Here is a 17660-nt window from a genome sequence, read left to right as displayed (position 1 = left end):
CTTGCCTAATAGTGGTGTTGTGGGGATAAATACCAGTCTCGGAGTCAGAATTGGGGTTCAATGACAGAATTTATTGCTCGATGAAATACCGGAGCTCTGGGGAGAGAAAGACACCAACAGCACAGAGGTCAGCTGCGAGTCTTCTCTCGACCCGGAGCGCATGTCAAGAAACGTTTATACATCTTGTGATACAATAGGTCAGTGATAAGATTATTGTCTTTGTAACATGGTTTGTTTATGGCAATCATTGCAGAATTGTTGATAGTTACGATACAGTCATTGCCAGTTCTAACACAGCATTTGTTAATTTTCAGCGCAGTCATTGTCAGTTTCAACGCAGACATTGTCAGTTTCAATGCAGACATTGTCAGTTTCAAAGTCTGTGTGGAAATCAATTGCTCTAGCAATGAGCGCTAATCACTGATCCTGAAAGGGACAATTCCTGCAGCTCTGGCTATTAGCACTCTGTATTGAGTCCATGTCAAACTGTTAGCATTTCTATAAGAGGTGTTGGCTGGACCCAGACACTTCAGCAGGCAGTGTTCATGTTACTCATGTATTCTCTCCCCCACCCGCCTTAAACTAATCAACTGGGTCGTGAGTGCATTGTGCTGTCATTCTGGTGGCCCCAGGCAGTGTCTGTATGTGCTCTGCTGTTTCTCTCCATATTGTGTGTCAAGTTGGCCAACTGATAGCTCAGCGGCTATCTTGTGTGTCCATATGTCTAGTGTCACCCTGCCCCATCTCCCTCTTCAGTGGGAAAGAATTTCCTCACAGTATTTTTCCAGAGAGACACTGTGGTGCATGGGTCTGAAAGGATGAAAGACTGATTATGTCCCTAAACACCACCCACTGCAGTGACGTCACGAGGACTGGTGAGAAGGATAAGAAAAGATCTTGGATAAGACCAAGGGGCAAGAGAAGATCATTTGGCCCTTCGAGCCTGCTCCATCAGTCAATATGATCGTGGCTGATCTAATTTTAACCTCAATTCGCCATTCCTGCATATCCCCAATCACCTTTCATCCCCTTGGTCATTAATTATCTCTTTATCTCTCCCGTAAAAATATTTAAAGATTCTGCAACCACTGCCCTTTGAGGAGGGGAATTCCAAAGACTGACAACCCTCTGAGACAAAACATGTATACTCATCTCTGGCACAAATGGGCTATCTCTTCATTTTAAACTCTGACCTCAAGTTCTGGATTCTCCCATAAGAGGAGACCTCCTTTCATCAGGCACCCGGTCAAGTTCCCTCAGGATCTGATATGTTAAGCACCTTTTCAAACTGGAAATCCAAGTACAGTGTTTCAGCTGCTTCCTGTTTATCCACAGCACTCTTCAAGAATGCCAATAAGTTAGTTGATTATAATTTCTCTTAAGGGTCTCATCTATTTTCCAACCAAGTTGCTAAATTCCCCACTGCGGGGAGGAGCTGCCTTGAGTGGGTAGCCATATACTGGAACCCTCCTTGAGGATCCCCTGTGCCCAGTGAAGGCACCTCACCCTGAATGTCAATATCACACTTTTAGCCCCTCCACCAGGATTCTCAAACTCGCTCTCCCACCTTGCTGGAGCCTGCCAGTCAGGGCAAAACCCTTTGTTCTGAGGATTGACTTCGATCACAGCAGTGGACACTACTCAAACCTGGCACCGCTGAGTCTCCAGAACTGCCAACCCATTTTTGCCCTCAGACAATTAATCGCCACCAACATAAGATGGCTGTGAGACAGCTCTGTAAAACCCAGCCCAAACACCTGAAAAAAGTATCAATATGCTGAAAAAGGAAAGATTAAAAACAATGCTGGTATCCTGACACTAGATGTCACCAGCACATTTTGTAAACACTGTATGGAGGCATCCAAAAAAGTACATATTATTCATGTCACACTGAGGCTTGGGAAACACTTGCAGGAATTTAGTATGGGACAAGATAAGCCTTTTTGGTTTTAAACAGATTTATGTACAATTTAGTTAACTTCTACAGAAGTCTCCAGTACTGAAGGAACTACTAAAAGTCCTCGCACACAGAAAGATTAGACAAAAATGTTTTCATCAGAAATATGGAACAGTATTTTATGTCTGAGCTGAGTTTGGAGGTGAGGAAAGACAGTCAATGATGCTGGAACTCCCTCAGCTCCCATCTCCACTCTCATTAATTCAGTGGCAAGAATGTGCATGGTTGTTCTCCCAGGCCGTTATGTGACCAATGAATGCCTGCTTTAGGGAATTAAGCTGACAGCAAGCAAGAGGACAACCATGTGGGGAACGCAGCAAACAGATCTGTGCCTGTTGTTTGTGCTGAGGTGTTGGGGTTCCTCTCAAATCTGAGTATACTGCACACTGTACCAGCACTGGATATGAAGTGCTCTGTCTGACATTCAAGTTGGATGTGAACTTTATAACCATTTTCCCCAGAAAGAGAAAAAAAACCTTAAAAATTAGTGATTTTGGAAATAGATGTTAGTGGACCTCCATTTTGGTGAATCTCATTCACCAACTTTGCAGTTATTTTTCCCCCTGAGATGATATCCCTCAAGGCCAGCTACCAAAATGGTCAAGTAATTTCAGAACATTTGAGAAATTCACTGTTTTGGGCAGTCTCAGAGGAGTTCTCTGATACCAGAAGTTTCTTTTTATATTTCAAAAATATACTTTATTCATAAAGTACTTTGATGATCTATACAACTGAGCATGTCATACATATGTAAACATACCATTTCTTTGCATACCGAAACAGAGTAATCATTCACATTTACAGGTCTGTACGATTACATATTTAGCTGAGGCGTCAGCAGAGCCCACATGACTGCGCGGGCCCCCCTGTTCTTCTTTAGGCAGGCAGATGTTAAACGGTGATCTTTCCCCACCGCGCCTTGGCAGCAGCTGCCCCAAACTTCAGTGTGTCCCTCAACACATAGTCCTGGACCTTGGAATGTGCCAGTCCTCAACACTCAGTCAGGGTCAACTCCTTCAGCTGGAAGATCAACAGGTTTCAGACCGCCCAGAGAGCGTCCTTCACCGCGTTGATGATCCTCCAGGCACAGTTGATGTTCGTCTCGGTGTGCGTCCCCAGGAACAGGCCGTAGAGCACGGAGTCCCGTGTCACAGCGCTGCTCGGGACGAACCTCGACAAACACCACTGCATTCCTCTCCAGACTTCCTCTGCATAGGCACATTCCAGAAGGAGGTGTGTGACAGTCTTATCCCCCCCACAGCCGCTTCGAGGGCAGCGTGTGGTGCGGCTGAGAAGCCCGTCACAGAATTTCACCTTCTCCCTGCCAAACTGGGTCCCTGTCTGAATCAGGCAGCCGACTGAGAGTTTGTCAACACCATTCAGGTTACCCTGACCCTGGAAAGTAGTCAGGGTCAGAACTGTAGTCATAAAAGCAGTGAACCCCACCGCATCAGTTTACTGTGTGTTTCAAACAGACTGCAGCCTTCCTTCCAAAGAAAAATCTTTTTCCTCTGTGGTTCAGAATCGAACACGAGAAAATTACATAAACAATATTCAACTTCTGCATAGCATTCAAAACATACTCATCAATTGTTGGGTTTTCAACAAATATTGCATACCTTTTACAAATAGAATCTGTCACATGATACCAGTTTATCAACTGCACTGAGACACTTTAGATTCACTTGCAGCTTATTCAAACTGTGAAACCCTCTTGATCACAGGTCAATTCATCCCCGTGAATGAAATCTGTTTTCCATTAAGCTTGAGCCAGGATAAAAACCACTTGTGTTTTTAGCAGCCTATCATTAGAATTAATTGCCTTCTGTAATATAAAATACATTGTTTAAATCCTCCACTATTCTAAAAGATGCTGTCCAGGATTCTCAAAAGGATCTTTGTTAACTCACATTAATAACCTAATTGCATTTGAAATGGGGACAATCATTTTCTTTCCTCGTTTAATCAACTGTATTATGATACGTTGTACATTGAAATTGTGGGTAATATGTATAACCATTTAGCTATTCTGGTTTATGTATGAGCTATTCCTGATGCTGGAGCTATTTCTGTCAGAAGAGAACAAGATAAGAGAAGATATTACAGAGGGGTTTAAGATTATTGGAAGTCCAACCGAGTGAATAGGAAACAACAATTTCCTCTGGCAGGGGAGTCAGTGATGAAGGGTTGTCAGTTTAAAATTTCCTCTGAGAAAGGTGATGAGTGAAGTGAGAAGAGAATTCTGTGTGTGCAGAGTGTGGTTAGAACTGAGAATGTTCTTACTGCAGGAAGTGATTGAGGCTGAGACTGATGAATCTTTTAAGAGGAGAGCAAACAAACATTTGAAGCTGCAGAACGACACAGAAGAACCAAGGTGGTGTGATTAGTGAAATAACTTGACAGAGACCAGTATCTCATTACTAGGTCACCCTTTATTTACATGTGGAGAGGTCTTGACTTCTGGTATAACCTTGACAGAGTCAACTCCCAGAGTGTTGGGCCGTCTATCAGTCAGGGCTTTCTGATTTGACCAGATTGACATCCTCAGTCACTGGGTGATGTCCACTTGGCTGACATTGTTTCAGTCTCTAATCCTTCCCCCTCTGAGTTCGATAACATAGGCTGGTCTTTTTCCTTGGAGCACTTTCTGGGGTTTTTTAGCACCGGGTCAGCTTCCACTGACTCTGCGTCGGATACAGGTGCCATGTCGTGCACAGGAGCTCTCCTCTTGCACCCTGAGCCTTTCGGGAGAAATTCCCCCTCTCCTTCCAGAGGCAAAGGTGTCGATGCAACGAGATCCGCTGTGTCCATGTCAAATTCAGGAATCTCTTCAATGCTTGATGGAGAGGGAGAACCGGGTTCTGTTAGCCATTTTTTGGCTTTTCCGAAGAGCTGGGCAAATTTTGTTCTGGCACTGTTGGCAAGTTTGTAGCTTTGCCATGTGTTTATTTGGAACCATCCCTCCATCACTGGTCCTGACTTTGTGTCGACCAAGCCTCTTAGCCATGCAGGGCCATTTCTGTGGCTCCTGTACCAAACTTCGTCCTTTGAAGTAAACTGACTCTCTCGTTTGGCGGAGTCAGGCATCCAACAACAGTGTTCCTGACTGCCCATCGCCCCACCCCACCCCCAGGTCCTAGATGACTAAATTTAACCTCATGCAGGGTCTTCCCACCATCAACAACTCTGCTGGAGCTATCCCTTTTGTTGAATGAGGGGTGGCCCAAAAATCAAATGGTATCTGGAAAGGTTTGGTATCCAGTGAAGCGATTGACTGTTACTTTAAGCCGGCCTTCAAGGAGTGGACTGCTCTTTCTGCTCGATCATTGGATGATGGATGGCATGGAGATGACGTTATATGTTGAATGCCATTCACCTTTCGGAAATTCTCAAATTCCCCGCTGGTAAACCACGAAGAAAATTGAGTTCATGAAAGTACTTGCACAGTCGATTTCAATTGAATGGGATTGAATTGAATTTATTGTCACATGTACCAAGACACAGTGAAAAGCTTTGTTTTGCAAACAGATCGCAGAATTAAGTAGCATAGCTAGTGAATAATAGGTAAACAGTGACAAAAACAAAAACACAGGTACAAGCAAAAGCTAAGAGTTTGTGAGTCCATTCAGTATTCTAACAACAGTAGGGTAGAAACTGTTCCGAAACCGGCCAGTGCGTGTGTTCAGGCTTCTGTACCTTCTCCCCGATGGTAGAGGTTGTAGAAAAACATTGCCAGGGTGGGATGGATCTTTGAGAATGCTGGTGCCCTTTCCTTGACAGTGGGCCTGATAGGTGGATTCCACAGATGGGAGGTTGGCCTTTGTGATTGTCTGAGTTCACCCCTCTGTGTAACCATCTCCCATCTTGAATGGTACAGTTGCCATACCGTGTAGTGATACATTCAGACTGAATGCTCTCGATAGCGTATCTATAAAAGTCCATGGTTTACCTGGCCATTCCCAATAATGTGGGTCAAGGTCTGGCAGCAGTTTTTGTCCTTGTTGGCACTCTGGGCACTGCCCTACCATTGCAGCAATGTCTGACCACAAGACATAACTTCTGGTCAACATCTTCATTTTGGAAACCCCTGGATGACCTGATGAAGTTCAGCCAGTATCTAGCGGTGACCTTTGCTCAGAACAATCACTCTTGCTCGCCATAATAATGTACCGTCCTCTGCTGTGAACTGGTCTGTCCAGGTTGAAAAAGGTTTCAAATCTGGTGGTGACAGCCCTTTGAAGTCCCCCATCACCACCAGCTGTTTTCAGTTTTCCCAGGACCGGATCTTTCTGCATCCAAAGTCTGATACTGTCAGCTGTGCTGGAAGTGTGTCCAGAAAATTTAAAAGCATTACGGAGTCTTCCAATGGAGGTAGTACCAGTGATGTATCTGCCAGTGGGATGTGGCTCAATGCATTCACATCAGCTACTTAGCCTCCCAGATGGTGTTCCAACTTGTAATTATGTACAATTAGTATTCGACCCCACTGTTGAATACATCCTGAATCTATAGATGGCACTGACTTGTCCTCTGTAAGTAGACTTCGTTGTGTTTTGTGGTGTGTTACTGTTACACAGTTACATCTGTAAAAGTATTGGTGGAACATCCTGACTCCAAATATGACCGGAAAACCTTCTGCCTCTGCGTATTTACACACTGCATTGGTCAAAGTCTTGGAGGCGTACACTGTTGGGTGTTCCTCTCCACTGAGCCACCAATGAGCTAATACCACCCTGATGCCATACGGGATCTTGCTTGGGATCATAGCGTGCCAACACCTTAGAGGATGATAGCTGTCTCTTCACATCCCTGAAAGCTATGGGTTGGCTCTGCGACCATTTCTAAGGCTGGCCTGGTCCTTCGAAAAAACGTTGATGCGTACTCAATGAACTTTTCACAATAATTCACCAGCCCAAGCAAAGACTTAAGTTTCAGAACAGACGTGGGAGCAGGGGCACCTTTGATTGGCCTCACTTTATCTTCTAGCGGGTGTAATCCAGCTTTGTCGACGCTGTTGCCTAAGTAAGTCAGTCAGGGTGCCGAGAACACACATTTTTCCCTTCTTGAATAAAAACCAAAAGAACTGTGGATGCTGTAAATCAGTCACAAAAACAGAAGTTGCTGGAAAAGCTCAGCAGCTCTGGCAACACCGGATGAAGGGCTACTCGACCCTTAGCGTTGACTCTGATTTGTCTCCACAAATGCTTCCAGGCCAGTTGAACTTTTCCAGCCATTTCTGTTTTGTTTTCCCTTCTTAAGTATCTCAGTTCTCTGAGTGCTCCTTATTGGTCTTCCCCATTAATAGCACGTTATCAAGATAAATGGCTACCTATGGTGGACGTTATAAAGTGTTCTCCATAGCCACTGAAAAATTGCACAGGTTGACTATGGCAGCCTCATATATGTCTGGGAATTTGGGGGCGGCATGGTGGCACAGTGATTAGCACTGCTGCCTCACAGCACTGGGGACCTGGGTTCAATTCCTGCCTCGGGCAACTGTATGTGTGGAGTTTGCACATTCTCCCCATGTCTACGTGGGTTTCCTCCCACAATCCAAAGATGTGCAGGTCAGGTGAATTGGCCATACTAAATTGCCAAGTCAAGGGTAAATATAGGGAAATGGAATGGGTCTGGGTTGGTTACTCTTCGGAGGGTCGATGTGGACTTGTTGGGCTGAAGTGCCTGTTTCAATACTATAGGGAATCTAATCTAATTCGTATCTAAGTGTAATTGCAGGTACACATGGCTCATGTTCAACATATGAAGGACAAACGCCCTCCTGGCGTATAAGTCCGCTACATGAGGAAGTTGCGATTTATCCAGCTGCAAAACTTGGCTTATTGTTTGTATAAAATCCCTACAAAGACAAACCGATCCATCAGTGCTGCCCATTCCACAAACTGGATTGGTTTGACGAGTCCTTTGCTTTCCAGTCTTCCAATTTCTGTCTCTATCCTTGCCTGTAAGGGGAAATGGCACTGTGTGGGCCTTGCAGAATCATGGAACTGCTTCCTGGTCAACATGCAAGGCGGCCTTGGCTCCTTTGACAGTCCCTAGACCTTCCTGAAAGACTTATGGGTATTTAATTAGAACTTCAATCAGGCAGCCACTTTCCAACTGAAAAATTTGGATCTAACCTGAATGAATCTCTCACAATCAATTTTGCCTCATCAAGTTCGGCCCAGCCATATACAATAATCGCTGGTGACTGAACCAGCTGCTTCTTATAAGAGAGAGGAATCAAAGCTTAACCTTTAATCTGTTGAAGGTTCCCCGGTATAGGTTCTTAGTCTAGCTGAGGGCCTGTGCAAACTTAAGGGTTGGAGTTCAGAGTGAATTTTGTAAAAGACTGGTTCCGTGATCGCTGAAATGGTCACGCCGGTATCGGCCTCCGTTAAAACTCGGTAAACATTTGACCAAACGTTTATTTTGATTAGCAAGTTTTGGGAAGATTTGTAGCTCAGTTTGAGGCTGAGCTGGAAGGTTCATTTTCAGACGTTTCATCACCATATTAGGTAACATCTTCAGTGAGCCTCCGGACAAAGCACTGGTGGTGCAACCCACTTTCTCTTGAAATGTTTGGGCTTCTTTGGGCTGGTGATGTCATTTCCTGTGGTGACATCATTTCCTATGGTGGTGTCATTTCCTGTTCTTTTTTCCGTGGTGGTAAACGTGATCCAAGTCAATATGTTTGTTGATAGAGTTCTGGTTGGAACGCCATGCTTCTAGGACTTCTCATGCGTGTCTCTATTTGGCTTGTCCTGGGTTGAACGTGTTATCCCAGTCGAGGTGGTGTCCTGCTTCATCCATACGTAAGGATACTAGTGAGAGTTTATTTTGACTGGTTCTAATTTGGATATTGCTGAGCAATTTAACTGTTCCAAACCCAGATGTAGGTAGATTTTCTAGAATGTATACCCTCCTGGATACTGGCCTCTGAGTTCTCTTACTCCATTTCGGACGAGTTGGACTGCTTTGCTGTCTCAAGTCTGCAGCAATTACCATGACTTGCTGGCCTGGATCCTGAAGAAAATTTTAATCGTGTGGCCAAGGCTCGGCTTTGATTTGGGGTTTTGCCGTGGGCTATGCTGAAATCCCTCTGTTCAGGATATGCCCTGAGTGAGGCTGTGCAATTACTCAATGGTGTACTCGAAGATCAGTTGGACTGGCGATGGTGTCCACTTCCACCAGAATAATATCTGCTCTACTTGCCGCATATTCCAAAGGTAAAGCTAGTTGTCGTACCTCTTTGAAGTAAAATGACGGTCAGCTGGTAGGTGCTTTTGCATGATTCGATCATTAATCTTACAGTCTCTCAGCACCTCATTAAGGGTTAAACCAAAGTCACATGCCTCTGCCAGTGATCTTAAGCTAGTCGAAAGTCCCGATACGGATTCCCCTGGATCTTGAATCTCCGAGGAAAAATGATAGCATCTCACAATTGGAGGCGGCTTGGGATTGTAATATCCTTAATCCTGTCAACTCTTGAAAAGTTTTAGTATCTGATGCTTCAGGGAAAGTTAGACTCTTAATAACTTATAAAGCTGCAGATTCACAAGCTATCAGGAGAATTACTCATTGCTTTTTGTCTGCCCCAATGTCAGTTTCCGGGGAAAAAAATAACGTGTTCTTTCCACACATTGGGCCCCAGCTCCAGTGGCAGGGTTGAACAAGTCAAGCTTCCTAAATAACAGAATGATGTGAGAAACATTTACCTCAACTCAAAGACGATTATTGTCAGTGAGTTTCTTCTTGTCACTACAGAAATAACTAAACAGAGGCCAATATCTTGTCACTAGGTCACCCTTTATTTACATGTGGAAATTCCTTGAAATTGATCCAGCTCCCTTAGACCCAGCCGTCAGAGTGTCACAATGTTAACACTGTTTTTTCCGATTCCTCTTTAATAGAGGAAACAAAAAGCAGAGTCCTTCACTCACACTGATCTAGCTCCATCAAAGGCAGCTCTCAGAATCAACACACCTTTTTTTTCTTTTTCTTTTCTTTTTTTTCTTATTTTACCTCCAAGCTACCGCCTAACTGCAGTAGTGTTTATATTTTCCTCAGCACCCATGTTGGTGTGTGTGCAGTGAAAGACACGAGGTGTACACATCTTCATTCAATTTCCACCACCAGGAAGAAAGGAAACACCCAAGTGGCCAGTGACAAGCAGTGCCCTTCTTAGAGGACAATGCTGTGTGATCACACAGTGAAGGGGAGGGCATGGATTAAATCAAAATAGAGTTGAACACTTTTCTTCTTATCTGTCAGCCAGGGCTCACTGATTGGATCCGATCAATAACCCCAATCAGGGAACTTAGATTCTATGCGGTCCATGTGACTGATCCCATTACAATCACTGTGATATGTTTTTGGATTTCACTTGCAGATAGCCAGGTCAGTACCTCCAAGCTGAATTGCCTCATTCTGTGCTGTAACTTGCCATGGTTTCAGACTGCGGCAGTGTTGGAGGAGCTTCTAAAGTCTGTGCTCATTTGGCATCACAGAGTTATTTTCCCATTTGATGTGAAATTATTCCATTTAAACTCTGCTGTGGATTCATAACTGATCTTCAGAGAAATGCTTTCAGCCCAAGTAAATGACAAACAGCAAGTACACGTTTTGGAACATCAATGAATACTTGATCTGGGAAGTTTGATGATACATGTATAACCATCTCAGTTCACTCAAGTAAGGAGCCAAGTTTTAGATCTCAATTGTTTTTACTAAAATGGCAAATTTTAAGCTGCTTTCCAGAAATAAAGGTATATCTCTTTCAGAAAACTATAACAAAGAGGAGAAATTGTGTGAGTTGTGAATTTCCACAAGTTGCAGAATGATTTAGACTCACATTAGACTCGCATAATGCCAGCTTGTGCTGAACTTCCTTGTAGACTTGAAGAAACTGGTGATTAAATTTGCTACAGAAAGTGAGAGCTAGTATTTAGCAGCGTAAGTACCTTTGTAAATAAGGAGACTAATGCTTTTGCAATGCCAATAACTCCCTTTGACACTGAGTGCAAGCAACTTGCAGAAGAACCTCATAAATAAGAACAGGAATAGACCATCTGGCCCACCATGCCTGCACTGCTGTTCAGGAAGGTCATGGCTGATCTTGTAAATGATTCTCATCGGTACTAAATTGGTTTTAGAGATTTTTAAATCTCAATTTTAAAAAGCCTTTTTTCCATTCCAGACTATATTTTCCCCTCTCATTTAAGTCTTCCTTTCCCTCACCTTTATTGCTCTATCTTTTAGTGTGTTTTGAGAAGATTTGTAGCTCAGGTTGAGGTTCTAGATGTAGGTTTGCTCACTGAGCTGGAAGGTTCATTTCCATTTCATCACCCTACTCGGTAACATCTTCAGTGGGCCTCCAGGTGAAGCACTGCTGCTGATTCCTGCTTTCTATTTATATGTTTTGGCTTCTTTGAGCTGGTGATGTAATTTCCCGTTCTTTTTCTCAGGGGGTGGTAGATGGGGTCGAACTCGATGTTCTATCTTTGCCTTTTCGGTTCCTGTTCACCTGATTGCCTTCTCCTCCTTTTTTCCTATCAAATTCTTTCAAATTAATTGGTCTAAACATCGGCCATTAATCCTGTTACTCACCAATGCACAGTGAACTGTCCCACTAATATTTGGACTGCTGAATACAAAAGTTCAAAGTCAAGCATTTGTGCATTTGACTTTGATTCTTTTGCTTCCTTTTGTTCAAAGAGTTGTTGTAAGAGGAAATGGTTCTACTATTGACAGGGTATTGTGGAGAACCCGGTAGCAGACAAGAACCAACCAGGGCCTGGAACCTGGTTGCCACTATATTATTTGAGTAATTTTGGGCAGTCTCTCACCTGAGGGAAAATAGATTGGCACCCTGGTTGACAAGAGACAATGATAACTTGCATCACGAGGTCACACCAAGGACTCGTGGGTGTGTTACATTGCAGAAAGGATAGAACAGAAACTCATCTTAAAACATTTAATAAAATATACACCTAAAGTTCCATATTACAAGCACACATCTCAATACTCAACAACCACCGAGTTTGCCTTTGTGTCTATGTATAGGGACACAAATGAATGTCCAATTAATGTCCATGCCCTGAATCCAGTTAACTGTAATTAATACACAATTAACGGGATCTTTCCTCAGCAGTCTTTGATTAGGACAGGGACATGAAAGCGCTGAGCCATTCATCAGGCCATGGTCAGGAGAGGAAGATGATCAGGACTCCGAGCAGAAGAAGCTTAAAGCTTCCAGAACAATAAGAAATACTAACACGGGTTGGTCCTTAGTTGCACCTTTGACCTTGGATCTGTTACTGGGCAGCTGACAGGGGTGTTCTCAATCCCTTTTTGTGGTATTGTCTGATTTGAGTTGGTTTACCTGATCCTGATAACACAGTGCCCCTCCCACTCACTGGCATTAATTAACATAAACATTTAATGAAATTCCATTGTTGGAATGGCATTAATGAAGGGAGGGTAAATGTGCAAAATAAAGTCACCGATAAATAATATGTATTAAGTTAGTGCTGGGTATATGACTGGGTTACTTCGTTAGTTATCACGTGGTTCAATGATATAAGACAGTGCGATTTCAACCAATATTACAAAACCAGAACTTTATCACATCTCCACATGCCACAAATATACAATATCCAAAATTTGCCTCAAGCTTTAAATAATGTTCCAACTAACAAGAAAGTAACTTATTGCTTCGTTCCCTGTATCAATATCCTGTAATCATTCTTCCACCTAATTCATTGATTATGTAATTATCATTCCTTTACCTCATTGATTGTGCAATTATTTGTCTTTTTAAAAACACACTGACTTCAAAATAAATTCAATTGCAATACATTCCCATTAATTTAATTCAAAATTATTGATATTAGAAACCCTCTTACGGTCATCCATCCATGTTCAAATGTAACAACTATTGGGCAGGTTGGAAAGCTCCCCAAGGAGACAAAGCAATACAGATTCTCAGTCTCTTCAGTGATACCTTGGACACAGATTGAAACTGTGCCCAGTTTATCATACAATTATGTCCCCCATGTTGTTGTGAGTGAAGAGGCTGTATTTCTTGCAACTCTATCATAATGATATGAAACATTGTCTGATCGCCATGTATACGGGAAGATGCTTTCTTTGAAAGGATGAGGAGACATCAATTGGTAATTTTTCAGCTAATGTAGAATTTATTATCTCGAGAACTGCACTCAATAAATACATTGTTTCTTTCAATAAAGATTATTTGGTGTTATTAATTGATATTGGTATGCACCTTGGAATATCATTCATTTCTACTGCAGCAGGCAGAAGTGGCATTGTTGTAAGAGGATGATGGTACCACTTAGGACAAACATAGAGGAAGAACCAAATCTCATGTCCAAAATGTCAGAATCCAACTTGTTTGAGTATTTACCCCCTGGACAAATTGACACTTGTCTTCACCAGTCATGTTTTTGCTTGCATTAGCGGCGCTGGAATTCCCCAGCATGTGTCATAAACAGCCAACTGTGATCTAAATGTCAAATTACCAGATTGGCTCAGCCGAGAAAACTTGATAAATGTGGTAAATTGCATGCCACCAGTTCAACGTAGAATTATTGAGCAAGTTGTGTTTCTCCGAAGCATAACATTGCTCTGACAATGCAAAACTACTGCAGACATCACAGTCGGGCAGTACTATTTACGGTATGACAAATTCTACAACATTGAGATACGACAAAGGTCAATTTGGTTAAATCTAGCTTTAAGTTTTGTATGTTGATGAAACTTTAGTTAGTAGAGTCTAATGGCTGATCAGTTCTGCTGTCTTTAGTTTCCAGCCACCAACTTAAGCTTCCAAACAGTGTCACTGGCTTTATTAAATCTGGAGGCTTCATTTCAAAGTGTATCTTCCTGAGGCACTTACTGTATGCTTGCTCAGAAATTGTTGCGGAGTCCATGAATTTCAGTCGAAGCAGGGACATTTTTGTCAGTTGTGCCAGGAGAGGGAGAGAGAAAGAGAAAAGGCCAAACCATAAAGTAACAGGAAGAAGGGGCATTTCTGAGAGAATCAACATTTACCGCAGGCGTGTGCATTGAAAGGAAAGGTACACCAATTACTGTCTTTGTTGTGTTCAATAGTTTTAACGATAAGGCTGTTTGCATGTAATCCAAATCTGTTCAATAACTGTTCTAGATGTTTAATTTCTTGAAATCAATGCACAAATCAACTGTCCAATAACGCAGGACTGAATGAAATAATTTATCCCAGCATTCCTGCATTCATGGTTTGACAGAAGTGTCCACTTGTTTTTAATTATCAAGTTTGATCATGTTGTGACACCACTCCGGGGCAGGTGATACTTGAACCTTTTGAAGCAGAGGCAGGGACATTAGTACTACACCACAAGTCACTGAGCACTGTCCAATATGGTCACAAAGCAAGTTAGTTCATCTGCACTCTGCACACAGTGTAGGTGCGAAATGCTGATATATTAATGTACAGAAAATATTAAGTGTGTTGGTACTGATGGTCCAGGAGTGTGAGAATCCTACAGTGTTCAAGGGTAGAAAAACCACAAGGTGACAAATAGTTCAGAGAGGACAGGAAGTGTGGTGAGACTGCTAAAAGATATAATGGCACGTTAAATGCACTGAATTGTATGACAGCAAGTTGCAAGTTGTGCTCCAAAAATTGAAAATGTTCCTTCTCTTGGTTTTGCGTATATTTTAAAATCTAATACAACAGAAGGCAAATGTTTTGTCTGCACTTTTAAATCCAAACAGGGAGAAATTGGGCTCTGCTTTAGTTGTTCTTCAAGCTGCATAAACCTTAAAAATGGCTGTGCGTTTGAAAGAGCACTTTCTGCACATGCATTGTTCCAGTCTTTGTCAGTATCTGCATGTAAGCAGCTTAGATTCAAACGAACAAGTTCATTTGACGGAGACTAAAAATAACTTTCTGTCCTGGCAATGAATCAGAAACCTGAAGCATAATGAGCATTACTTAACTTTTAATACACTTCTTTTTCAGAAAGAGGGCTCCTGCTGACTATAAAGAGACAGCGGGTTTAAATTCAATGGCTCTCTGGCAGGGTCCTGTGTGGTTGTCACTGACTGGGCCAAAGTTTATTATCTTCTTTCATGCTGTTTGTCAAAAATCATTGGTTGGAAAACTATCTCTTTAGTCCTGATCTCACCTCGAGAATGGGATTCCAATGGATTTGATCATCTAACCTCATGAAATTGAAGATGTGCAACACTACAGTTCATGTCTTAGAGATTCTAAGAGAACAGTCCTGGTAAGATTTCCGAGCCGGTTAGCATGAGGAAGACAGCAATGATCTTATATTAAAATAGTGTCGCATCCGAATCATACCCTTCTTCCTTTAGAAGGTGCCTTGACTTTTGAAACTTGTTGCACTTTTAAAATGACTATCATTAAGAACTGAGAAACAGGTCTTCCTAGTAATTTCAATTGTTCCCCCACCCTTCAGGGAATTAGATTAATATCATCCCTTTACTCTTCACAACGCACAAGTGAAAATTGAAATAACTCTAAGAGTAATTTCTCATGAAGAAGTGACCTGCATTGTATCACAAAATCAGAGTCCTAATTCTTATTATTCTGCATGTTTAAATTTGTAAAGTGACATTTAATTTATGAGAGTTTGTTAAAACACCAAACTATATTCTGGCATTTTAGCTGATTGTGAATTATCGAGAAGATATATTTTCAGTGTACACAGCTGGATGGGGAGCAAGAGGGCAACAAGATCCTCAGTCCTTGTGGCGATCCATTTCAGACATATATATATAATAGTTGAAATGGAATTCTTATTTAATGAACTTCAATGCACTACTGCACTTTTGTTGGAGTTAAACTCGAAAATAACCTCAGCCCAAATGAATATCAATATTTTGCCACATTTGTACTGAAAAAAACAGAGCTGCTTTTATGATTACTTTGTGAAACTACAGGTAACTGGTATTGCCTGAAATGATCTTAGCTGCTCTGTGTTGAGTGTTCCTCAGCGTTAAAGCACTGTTGTGACATTTCCTCTCCGACAGAAGTGAATTCACACAAAAAGTGTTCTACCCTTTTCTATCCTTCAAAACCCAAAGGACAACATTAACCCCTCCTCTGAGCAATACTGCAAAAGGAGGATATGATTAGCATGAATTCTTTGTTGTCATCACTTGTGGTAAATCACATCAAAGGCAAACACCTTAGATACTCATGGGACAGGAGAAGCCGTGAATTGTCCTCTGCAACTAATGAAGGAGAGAAATTGTAGCAGGCTAATTCTAACATGTCTGTCCAAAAACATGGGATCTGGTAGGAGTTAATACTGAAAGAGTAAAAAACCTTATATTTATAGTACTTTCTCTTTCTCTTCCTTTCTCGTCCACTTTGTTGCACTGTTAAGGAGGATCCAAAGTGACAGGTACAGAAATTATTCCCAGTTCCCTTCGATGCTCCCTGATTGAAGAAATGGGGTCAATTTTCCTCTCTCATGTGAAATGAAGTCAAAATATAAATTCTTCTCTGGGAGAATGAAAGTATCCCTGCAGCCTTTCATCCTATACCAGATACGAATCCCAGGAAGCCAGCTGTTCCAGCCTGCTCCAGCAATGTCTGAGTTCTTACAGATTGCTGACAGACTTGAACTCCTCAAAGTTGCTGACCAAGAACAGCAACCCACAGGCACAAACTTTTCTCCAAAGATTGTGGCGAAGGGAAATGTAATTATGTGCTGCGAGGTGACACCCCTGTTTGGTGGTACCATTCCAGCCATTTCCTCAGTCCAACCTCTGGGTGGAAGGTCTGCTCACCCACAGAGAACAACCAGTTGTAGGGATTAAAAAAGACAATTACCAGAGGCTGACTTTGGACAAGGAAAATGGGCAAAGGGTGCTCTGGTGCTTTCAGTGGAACTTTCCACATCTACCTGTCCACAGTTACGAAAAGCAGGGTGGCCTTAAAACTGTGGACATCTTTGAATTCAAAATGCTTAAGAGTGCTGGGGAGGGGCATCTTAAGACAGAGGCAACCTCACTCTCTCTCAGCTCCAAATCAGACTGGAGCTCCTTCTGTGCTGAAGGATCAGATTCAAGAGTCTGCTCATTGCCCTGCATGAGACAGTGAGCATTCCACCCAGCCCAGTCACATTCAATTCAATCAGGGCTGAGAGGTTACTGCAAACACAGAGCAGTGTGAGGAATCCTGTTTGATCACAGCATCGACACTTGGATGCATAACAGCATCTTTCAGGCTCCTATGATGCAGCAACTGGAGAGTATATCCAAGGACCACTGGGAAAAACATGAGAATTTTTAAGGTAAGTACTGTTGGCCTGCACTTGAATGACAATTGGTCTGTAGTACTTACATGAACCAGTAAAATGTCTAATCTTTTTGAAATCCTGGTGTGCAGAGTTTTGTTGAGACAGCTCTTGACCTTCCACTGTCAGACAGCAGTAATATCAACACTGGTCTTCGGGCAGACATCATTTGTTTGAAAATGTAAAGACTATGGCATAACTTTTCCTAGAAGGGAAAACTGAGCATGCTGCAAAGTAAGTCACTGAGCACATTTTGTACGGCTGGCTAAGGGCAATTTCACTGCAGTTCCTGGAAGGGTAAGAATTGCTGCAAGAACTTTCCTTCCAATGGGCCACTTTTGCACTCACATTTGCACTTTCATCCTGCT

This window comes from Hemiscyllium ocellatum, chromosome 48 (genome assembly GCF_020745735.1).
Source record: "Hemiscyllium ocellatum isolate sHemOce1 chromosome 48, sHemOce1.pat.X.cur, whole genome shotgun sequence".
Classification (NCBI taxonomy): domain Eukaryota; kingdom Metazoa; phylum Chordata; class Chondrichthyes; order Orectolobiformes; family Hemiscylliidae; genus Hemiscyllium; species Hemiscyllium ocellatum.
Note: the sequence above shows the minus strand (reverse complement) of the source record.